Source organism: Crocodylus siamensis, chromosome 2, assembly GCF_052110815.1.
Source record: "Crocodylus siamensis isolate JL-2025a chromosome 2, ASM5211081v1, whole genome shotgun sequence".
Taxonomy (NCBI): Eukaryota; Metazoa; Chordata; order Crocodylia; family Crocodylidae; genus Crocodylus; species Crocodylus siamensis.
In genome coordinates, this window is record NC_143396.1 from 197,841,226 (window position 1) to 197,849,910 (window position 8,685).

Here is an 8,685-nt window from a genome sequence, read left to right on the forward strand (position 1 = left end):
ACACTGTTGAAACCCCCTCAACAAACTAGGCAAATACAGTAAAAAATAGTCTTTAGTTCCACAGTCATTACTCTCATTCAGATTTGTAAAATAAGATCTAACCTTCCTGAGCCTCCAGTGCTTCACTAGGAGTTATTTCTACATTTGAGTTTATACTCCCATGCCTGATCCTGCACCTGGGTGAAGGTGTTTAGCTAGAGCTAAAAACAGCTTATAAGACTGTGAGGTAGAAGAGAGTCACTCCCAGGAATGGTAACAGCAACATTGCAGAGGCAAGGATTGTTTGAATAGTTCAACATCAAGACTCTTCAAAAGGAGAGAGGGTTGTTAACACATAAGGAGTGGAGAGAGATTAGCAGGAATCAGAGGGACGATCATGATCCATGAAGTCAGCTGACTGACTATCTCAGCTGCTGCCTGAATAGAACTGCAGCTACTGGGTAGTTGGTTTTAAAATTTCAGTGGAGCAGGGATCAATGAGGGGTTTAACTGCACCCTTGGCCTGTTTCAGGTAGAAGGCAGAGGAGACTTGCACCTTATACACTACCATATTTTACAGTGTACAAATCTATGTGACATATAAGTTGACCCCATATTTCTTATAAAAAAAGTTAGGATTTTTGTAGATCTGGTGTATAAGTCGACTCCACCTCACCACAGCCACCTCCAGGGGAGGCATCAGGTGCTTGAACTCAGCTGTTACCTCATCCCAGTGCTTTATAAATGTGGGTCAGTGATGGCCACTGTGGCCAGAGCCTGTGAGCTGTAGCCACAGCTGGGTGGGCAGCAGCGGAGCTCAGCACTGGGGGCTGCAAGTGGCTCCTGGCAAGTGCTGCTGCTACTCTGTGCCCTGGTGCTGTTGGCAGCGAGCAGCAGTACTGTGGCTTCTGTGCCATCAAGTGATGGCTGGCCAAGATCTACCCACAGGGCAGCCACTGGGCTGTGGGTAAGTGTCCCTGGGCCAGACTCGATGGATGCAGGGTTTGGGTGCCCAGCCTGGCTCTGGGGTATCAGGCAAGGGGGAGGCAGGAGCCTGGCCTGACCTCAGTCAGTGCCAGAGAAACTCCCAGACACCAGCACGCCGCCTCTCTGTGGGCTGGGTATGGCAGGGGGCAGGGTCTGGCTGAAGACAAACAAATTTTGAAACACAATATGTTTTTATTTCAAAGTATTGACATAATGCATAAGTCGAGGTGGAAATTTAGGGGTAAATATTTTGGCTTCAAACATCAACTTATATACTGTGAATACGGTAACTACATCAGAGAGATGTAGTATAAGCCTGCTGCTCACAAAAGCCAATGCTGTACATCTGATATAATTAGCCTATAAGGTGCAAATCTCCCCTGCCTTCTCTCTGGGCTCTTCCCCTGGTGTCACAGGCTTCGGGGGCCTGAAACCACCTTAACTACAGCCTTCCATCTCCTCTTGTCATATGCAGTCTCCTTTTACCTTGTGGCATCTTTGCCTTTCCCGTCCAGATCCATTTTTATGATATCTTCCCATCGTTGCCTTGGTCTACCTCAAGGTCTGATACTTGTCTTTGGTTTGGAGGCCCTTAGGCTGGGGTTTTCTGCTCAGTGGGCTCCTTACATTTTGTATCTGCAACTTCCACCCTTGTTTTTTCAAGTCGTTCATTTATTTTTGGGTTCTCTGGCCCTTTTTGCCTCTGAGGGAGGGAGCCCTACATTTTGGAGGCTTGTGCCTACCCTTCCAAACTTCAAATAGGTACAGTGAGGTGTTTTTTGGATATAAATTGGAACTCATGCAGTCAGGTTGAACAAATTACAGAGTATAAATTTAGGTGTCCTCTATTCCATTTTAATAGATTAATAGGAGCTACTTGAAGACTATTTTGTCAGTAGCATCACAGGTGCTGACTCTATGGATACTCTGGTGCTCAAGCACCTAGTGGAAAAAATCAGCGGTTGCTGAGCACCCACGAGCCACATTGGGTGAACCAGGTTGAAGAACACTGACTTTTCTGGGCTTGTGTGAGGCTTTGTGCAGGAACGCAACCCCCCCCTCCCAAAAACAAGAAAACAAACCCACCAGCAAAAACCAAAGCCTATGAATAGCATGACTTAATTTTGACTTCTCTGCAATATAACTGAAGAATTCAAGATTCTTGAAAAGGGAACAGATTTCAGACAGTCACGGCTAGTCATTGTAACAACTCAGACTGTGGAGACAAAGTCACTCCTCTACAAAACCTAGTTTTTATAAATTGCACAGGTAACAGCACAATTCTCTGATTTATGAGCTTTTTGGTTTGATATATCATTAAGACATATTCTATATGCAGTCAAGTTGTTGCAGTAATACAGATACATTCTGACATATTTATTCACTGGTTCCTGCATAAATTATACTGGTAAGTAAGTAGACCGGACTGCTTTACTTGAAAGAAAAAAGTGTTTAGGAACCCATTTAGTATTTCTTGGTTTCTTTATCTTCTTTTAAGCAAAACTGCTCATCTCTACAGTCTCAAAAGTCTAGTTCTTGACCTTTACTCTTTGGCAATTTCCTTCTCTCACTTCTTCTTGTCTTTTCACTACCTTTAATTATATGTATAATTTTTCAAATTGTTTCTGTTTGAGTGCACATATATTTTTGGCAACCGCAGTTTCAATGTTTAAACAGCAGTTTCAAGTAGTTTCAATGTTTAATAATAAGTTGTAGCTGACAAAACAATACTCAGTACAGAGGTGCAAAATTAATTCCATGTTTGCAAAGCTGAAGGATATGTATGCAGGATACCTCTGTAAGTATACAGCAAGGTCCGAATCTTAAAATGTATTTAGGTGCCTAAATAGGAGGTAGGTGCTTAAATCCTAATGATTTAAATGGGACTTAGACACTTTTGAGGCTATGGGCCTGGGGTTGACATTACACGTTACACTTAGACCAAAGCAAGGGCACTTAAAACATAAGCATCTACATGTTAAAACTAGTTAACACATGTTCAATGCCTCCTGAGTATCTCAGAATTACACTACTTCAGGCATGGGTTAACTCTGGGCCATGCTTCCCAACTTGTCTTAGGGTAACTTCAGTCTGCTCCATGGATTTGCAGTTTGCAGTCTTCCAGCATCCCAAGACGCACTGCTCCCAATCCCCCTCACTGCCCCCCAGAGCAGGGACAGAGGTCAGGTGTTCCGGCAGCTAGCTATGTCCCTGCTCACCAGCCCTCTAGTGGTAAGACAGAGCAGACCAAGCAAGAGATAGTATTGCCCATTAATGCATGACTGCCCACAACATGTTCTAACTTTAACACTGCTTAACATCCCACAGATGTAGTAGGTCTATGTGTAATGTGTATACCTTCACCATAAGTTACTTTCAATTTAACCCTTCCTAGGGTGACATCCTGGCCTTAAACTCTTCTTGATTTCATCGGGCTGTTATTTTGCCTTGTTTCTTGATCAATCTCTGATTCATTTGGCCATTTTCCTTATTATTACTTCGTTACTGTGGTCAGTTGGCAGTTTGTGTATTTTTAATTGCACTGGTTACTGCTCAGCACTACTATATGACTATGTAGGTATTTGGCTCCATAGACATTTTTAAAAAAAATCCTATGAAAGCAACATGTTCCATTGAACACAAATTCCTTTCCCTGAATGAAAGAATAACCTACGTGTGACAATGTCAGTCAAATAACAGCACAATTCTGAGAGGCACTCAGATTTGTGACGTCCCAGTTGTGGAAGTCAGGTGTATCTCTGGAAGCACCCAGATATTATGAGTTATAATACGAGCTATAGAATACTTGCTAACACAGAGAAGAGTGTCACAATTAGCTGCAAACTCAAGTTCAGATCCATGTTTGTACTGAAACACTCCAGAGCCCAGATGTTAACGGGGTTTTTCCATTTTGTTCTAGGTCAGGGGTGTCCAATTTCTAAGCACCCAGGGGCCACAGGCATTGGAGGCCTTACAAGTGAGCCACAGGCCACTGGGTTGCGCAGACACTCCCCCACACCCTCCTGTTGCACTGTACACCTGCATGGGCACCTCCATACTACTGCACTGGGCACCCAACTCCTTGCTACACTGCACAGGTACATGAGACCCCTGCTACAATGCAATGATACATGAGTACAATACCTTCCCCACTCCAACGTGTGAGTGTGTGAGCATGATTCCTACTAATGCTGCAGCACATGTCCTCACTGGCACTCCTCCTACTGCTGCAGTACATGGGTGGAATTGCCCACATACAGTGTCTTGTGTCCCCCCACCCCAGCACACATGGCCCCATACTCATTCTCAGCTTGCTGCACTGATTGCCACATAGCCCTGCTCCCTGGGGTGCTCCCTGGTGTATCCCCAAGGCAGAGGCAGGAAGTGGCAGCCAGAGGAAGGAGGGACAGCCCAGGGACCCCAGCTACTGTTGTTGCCAGAGCAGTGTAGGTAGGCAGAAGTCTGAGGGTCACAACTTACCTCTTACAGGCTGCAGGTAGCCCAAGGACCACCAGTTGGCCCATGGGCCCTATTCTAGTTCATTCCATTATAAAGATTTCAGTTTTGGTTCAGATCAGGCCTCCAAGCTTGAACACCTTAAGTGCTGGAGGGGAGCAGATCAGGGTTTGATTCTGGTCCCTTTCTAATCTATTCCAATAATTTAATTGTAGTAAAAGCTAACTCAAAAACGTATTTTTTCCAGAAGCTAGCTACTGTATTTTTCCTTGCATCAGATGACTCTGAAACATGGTAAGAAAAGGACAGAAATAATTAAACCCAGCACTCCGGAAGAATAAGTAGGGAGGTGACATGCTTAGCTTGCAGGACTGAAGTTGTAAGTGTCTTGAGTTCTAATCTTAGATAAGCAAATTACATTTTGTCCGCCTTTGTTTCAGTTTCCTCACCTGTAAAATGGAGAGGATAATAATGTCTGTCCCTTCCCCCTTTGTAAATATTTGCAGATCTTAAAATTATATCTGTAGTACCCATTTTTCATGATGTAGAAAGGAAGTCTGAAATGTTTTATCTTTACTCCAATAATAATGAATTGTTTTCTGTTTTTTTACTTTACAGTCAGGCAATTGGACAACTGGAGAACTACTAGGTTCATGATATCACAGGTAACTTTGTAATTAACCTTACCTGAGAGAGAGAGAGAGAGAGGGGGGATTTTTAGCCATACTGTTTAAAACATTTTGTTTTTAGTTAGTTGGTGTTAAAGCCTATTTAACTTAAACTCCTGTAAAAACAAGAAAGGTCTCTTGTCAAACATTCATGGCATGCCCCGTCATTTAAGGGTTGAGAAAATTCCCAGTTCACATAACTGAATTATTCAAAAGAGATCTTCAGCAAACTAACTCAGACAAAACTTGATATTCCTGAGTTTTCTAAAGTTCAACAAATTTGTGGGGTAAGGGAATAAAACAACCAAATCCAATTTTTGCTTTTTTTCCTCCTGTTACTTTTAATAAACAACTTTCTAATAAGTATCCACCAAAGTAGGAATTGCAAAGTGCTCTCAAGTTACTTAATCACTTTTGAAAATCCTCCCCTAAATTACTGGAAGTAGCACCATACTATAAGCTGCTTCCTGGCTTTCATTGCACTTGAAAAAAAATGAGGTTTGGAAAATTGCAACATGCTTAAAATTCCGTTATACCTTGTGTCTGTGGAAAGGGCAAGAACACAGGCAAGTTTGTCAGATTTGCTTATGGAAGGAAGGGACATCACTTCCTCTACAGAAGGCCTGTGTGGTTGGAGAGGGCAGGACTGTTGGACAACTCTTCTCCTAATCTTCAACAACAACCTAAATACTGTGGAATCCTCCAAAACTCAAGAGGAAAGGGTTTGGGGAAACTGTCCAGTAGGAAGGACCCTAGGAGGAGCTGTGCTACCAACAGGACAGAAGGGAACAAAGAAGCCAAGAGCTGGCATGAAGGTATGGAACATAAGCACTGGAGTAGCTCATATAGGCAACTCTTGGAGCGTGAGATTGGCAACTTCATTAAAATCTTTCCAGTCTTGTTTAATACCATGTTTCTTTATTTGTAGGAAAGGATGCCCTGGCTTATTATGGCTAGGCAAGAATAGTTGTTAGCAAGTAATAAAGAGCTTTTTCATATCCTATAAGTCATAGGGTAATTCAAAACATATTTCTGTGGGGGGAAAAAAAACAGTAACAGAATTGAGCAGTACCGGGAAAAAGGAGCCAAAGTGATTACTTTTTAATGGGAACTTTGAGGTTGGTACTGTAACCCTATGTTTTGTATTGTTTAATGCTAGAAAGTGTGAATCATTTTTCTGATCTAATGCTTTGTAATGTGAAATAACAAGGTTAGGTATAGTTCACAGTGCCTGGATTTGTTTTATGTTTCAAAAGTTTAAACAAATTATTTGCTGTATGAACAAAATGATAGTGATTTACTGATCACAGTACCGGGGGTGCTTTCCTGAAGTGTAAAAGCTGTTTAGCAAAAGGAACGTGCTGCTGTCAGCAAAACATACTCCAAACTCAGATGCTACAAACAATGTAGCATTAAAATGGAGATAAACGCTAATGAAATAGCATTCAAAGTCCAATAGTTTTTTTATACATGATAGATTAATTTAAAATATTCACGTTAAGAAACTCTGAGTTTCCAATATTGCCCTGAACATTAAATGAAAGTTTCTGTGGTTTGAGAGGAAGAATCAGAATCCTGCAGCAGTCAGGAAAAGTTAGTAATTTACAATTAGTCCTACAATGACAGCTATATAAATTAAAAGACAGCATTGGAACGTTAAATTAGACTGTTCTTTAAAAAGAGCAGATGTTACTTCTGTAATTTTGAAAATTCCCTTTTATGAAAATTTCTCAGTCCTTATTAAAACAAACCTGGTGGCTCTAAATTCACTTTACTAAACTGGCGTGAAATTCCACTTTCCCTACAGAAAGCTGGCTTATTTTAATTTTTTGTTGGGAATGCTGGGCGAACTGAGGAAGACAGAATCCACACCCAAGGTCTGTAGAGATATACTGCCAGCTTTGTGCAGCTGTTGCTTCAGCGTGTCTGCTGGAATATTGGCAGCAGCGTCATCATGCCTGTAGCAGTAGTGTGGAAGATGTGAATGATAATAAATAGACACCCTGGTTCTGCCCCGGACCTGTTCTCAGTGGAGCTCTTTGTCTGAGCCTATAACACCATGTAGAAATTCCGTGAAACATTTCTAAAATGTTTCCTGTAAAATGTGGCGCTCACAGAAATCATGCATGTTCCAAATCCTGTTCATAAAAATCTTTTCACTGTGTCACACCATGCTACCATTTATTGCTGTATATGCCACATATTTTACAGATAAACAGATTTTTTAAAAAGTTTTAAAGAACTGCGGTGATTTTCAGTAAATCAAGAACACTGCTCTCTGTATGTATTTTTAAAGCACTGTTATAGTGTAAGTTTAGCAAAATAATATATTTCAGTTATTGAGGAAAATGTAACTTTTCAGTGAATTGTATAATGAATCTGGAATTTAAAAATTTAGTGAATGCAGCTCAGACAGATTCTGGCATGAATGGGGTTAAAAGTCTGCCCTAAGATGCCAGACATCCCTGCAAAAGCTGCCAGGATTGCAGTGGAATGCAGCCACCTGACAGGCTGGCTCTCTGCAGTCTACTAATACTAACAAGGGCGAGCAGATCAAGAAGATCTTCATAGTGGAATGTGTACAGGCCCCACCCCCTGCAGCAGGGAATATGAACCAGAGCAGAGAGAGTACACAGAAAGGGCCAGAATCATTTCAGAAGAAGCTAGTATACATACACACATCATTGGCCAAATTATTTGCAACTTAGCTGGTGAGGAGATGGGGAGGTGAAAGACAAAAGCGGAGTGTGATGTGTAATAGACACCTGATGTGTTATAAACCTGATGTAGACAGAGCTTGAAAAAAAGTAAGAGATGGAGCCTAAAGCAAAATAGATGTCATGTCTTGCACCTTCCAGGGCCACAGTAAAAGAAAGAAACACAGTTGCATCAAGGACCAGACCCTACAAACTCATACACATGACACGAGTCATCTTCAGAAAGGCACGTAGTTCTCAGAAGTCAATGGACTGGACCTGTGACTGAGGGCTTGAGAGGTTGGGCTGAGAGGATTGGGTCATCCTCCCTATAATTTTGCGGGGAGAACAAGGCTGTCCCTTCTGCAGCAAAGGTTTTGTGGTGACACCTTTCTTTTTTTCCAGACCCTGGGAGTCTTCTTTCTGTAGTCTGTCTGTGGGTATCTTTGCTAAATGAGGAAATGAAAACTGAGCTAGCCTGGGGAATGTTTTGGGTCGTGGTATATTGCACATGACTTTCTCCTAACCCTGTGACAACTGATGAGTAAAATGAGAGACCTAGTTAGCTTTATTAGCCTGAAGTCAGGCAATGAAATTAGCCCAGCCTTTTCCCTCCTTCCACCTGATCCCAGGCCTATAAGTACCATTTTTTCTTAAATGCAACATGCCCTGGAATAAAATATGTATCTTGTTTTTGAAAGGCAGAATGAAGAAGAAAGATCTTTCCCTGTAGTAAGTAACTAAGTAGGAGTAGCTAGGGATCCAAGTCTGCTCATTTTCCGCTCCTGGAGTGGCATACAGATTTTACTTTCACTTTTGCCCAGTAAAGCAGAAACCGCTTTTACTGTATTTCATATATATAATGCACACTGTAATTTCCAGCAGCTGTTTTTTTGTTT

At 41.8% G+C, this 8,685-nt stretch overlaps 1 long non-coding RNA gene across 1 annotated transcript; it reads left to right on the forward strand.

The window, feature by feature from the left end:
* The first annotated feature begins 3,892 nt into the window (after nucleotides 1-3,892).
* Nucleotides 3,893-8,412, forward strand: LOC149871577 (uncharacterized). The gene is made up of 4 exons (XR_016440540.1): nucleotides 3,893-4,064; nucleotides 5,041-5,087; nucleotides 5,644-5,905; nucleotides 7,949-8,412. It is a non-coding gene; the product is annotated as an uncharacterized LOC149871577 (long non-coding RNA).
* The last annotated feature ends 273 nt before the right edge of the window (nucleotides 8,413-8,685 follow it).